General features: G+C 51.7%; 1 long non-coding RNA gene across 1 annotated transcript; it reads right to left on the bottom strand.

The window, feature by feature from the left end:
- Positions 1 to 319: 319 nt before the first annotated feature.
- Positions 320 to 1,562, bottom strand: LOC135890242 (uncharacterized). The gene is made up of 3 exons (XR_010562201.1): positions 1,482 to 1,562; positions 999 to 1,116; positions 320 to 401 (listed from the first exon to the last, which is right to left on the bottom strand). It is a non-coding gene; the product is annotated as an uncharacterized LOC135890242 (long non-coding RNA).
- Between the last annotated feature and the right edge of the window lie 203 nt (positions 1,563 to 1,765).

Genomic DNA, 1,765 nt, shown 5'->3' with positions numbered 1-1,765 from the left:
TCCCCCTCCCCCCGCCATTGTGTAAAGGAGGAGTATTTTACTAAAGAAAGGGTGACTGCCCTGTAATCAGGGTTCAGGTCTCTTTCCCTTTTCTCCTCCCTGTATTGGCCCCCTTAACGGCACCCGACATAGTCACTCTGCAGAGTAGACTCTTGCCCCTCCGCAGCCTTGATACCACAGAGCCCCTACCCAACGTGGAAGCACACGGTCTGTGAAGAAAACTAGAGGGAGCACACATGAGGAATTCAAAGCACTGACCTCTTACTCATAGCCAATTATGAACAGTCCTCAGGTTTCCGCCTCCCAGATATCTGCTTAGAAGGATGTCCAGGTTGCTCAGGTCCACTTGTGCCAGCTTCTTCTGTGGCTGGGGCTCCTGGCCAATTCCTCTGCAAGCGCAGCTTCAAAAGCCAAGCATGAGCCATCACTACACAAATCTCTATTGGTGTGTGAAATCTTGCCCTCATCCCTGCCTCCCTCTCCCATCCCATCTACATCAGCCCCACTGGATGAACAGAAACTGAGTGATCATTTCTCTGGTGGAGCAACAGTGACACCAGGTGGCCTGCCAGGGGAATGCACAAAGCATTTCCCTTAGGCAGTAACAGTGCCACCAGGTGGCCACTCGGTGTAATTGCACAGAACATGTCTCTCATGAAGCAAAAAGGAGACTGCGTGGCTACCCCGGGTAATCACAGAGCATTTCCTTCATGGAGCAATATTGACACCGGGTGGACACTCTGTATAGTTGCACAGAGCATTTCCCAAATAAAGCAACAGTGACACTGGGTGGCTAATCCAGGTAATGCACAAAGCATTTCCCCCATGGAGCAACAGTGGCACTGGGTGGACACCTGGGGTAATGCACAGAGCATTTCCTTAAGGAGCAACAGTGACACTGTGCCGTGATACAGCAGGGCCAGAGAGCAGCAGGAGAATGGTAGAAGAAAACTAGAGTGGTACGGATGAGCAATAGAGTGCCATAATTGTTCACTCACAGCCAGTCATGGAGAAGACAAAGCGGAGGACTGTTCATCTCTGCTTACAAGGATGTCCAGGCTGCTCAGGTTCACTTCTTCCAGTTTCTCCTCCGGCTGGGGCTCCTGGGCGATTCCTCTGCAAACACAGCATATAACCCAAGCAGGAGCCATCACTGCCCAAAGTTCTACTGGTGTACGAGATACTGCCCTCCCTCTCCCATCCACTGTACATCAGCCCCACTTGATGAACAGTGACAGTCAACTCCCACAGTCACCCCCACCACTACCAATGGAGGATCTAGTACCATCATGCTTCTCTTCCCCCTCCCAATGCCCCATTGGGTTGCAGACGCCCCAGACCAAGCCTGTGAGCATGCACCATTGCCCATGTTCTATGCAAGGAGACAGGACAAGGGGAGAGAGAGAGAGTATGTTGGCCAACATATGAGAGCTCAAAGAGAGACACATAGGAAGAAGGACAAACTCACCACCTGTACTCACCTTTCCGGTTCCAGGCCTCTGCTCAGGTGAACATGCTCCTCCCTGTCCAAGAAGATCAGCTGCTCCCAAGATAGGGAAATTCTCCCTCTGCACCCAGAACAAGGAGGAAAACTTTTATTACAAACCGAGCCCCACCTAAAGGGAAGCAGATGTTTGTACTCAGCCTTTACCACACATGTATCTTAGAGGCCACCTGGGGTATTTCTCAGAATGTAGTTGCCCTGGACCAACAGTGACACCCAGTGGCCAATCACGGCAATGCACAGAGCATGTCCCCCAGGCAG

This window comes from Emys orbicularis, chromosome 16, assembly GCF_028017835.1.
Source record: "Emys orbicularis isolate rEmyOrb1 chromosome 16, rEmyOrb1.hap1, whole genome shotgun sequence".
Taxonomy (NCBI): domain Eukaryota; kingdom Metazoa; phylum Chordata; order Testudines; family Emydidae; genus Emys; species Emys orbicularis.
Note: the sequence above shows the minus strand (reverse complement) of the source record. Positions and strands in the feature narration are given on the sequence as shown.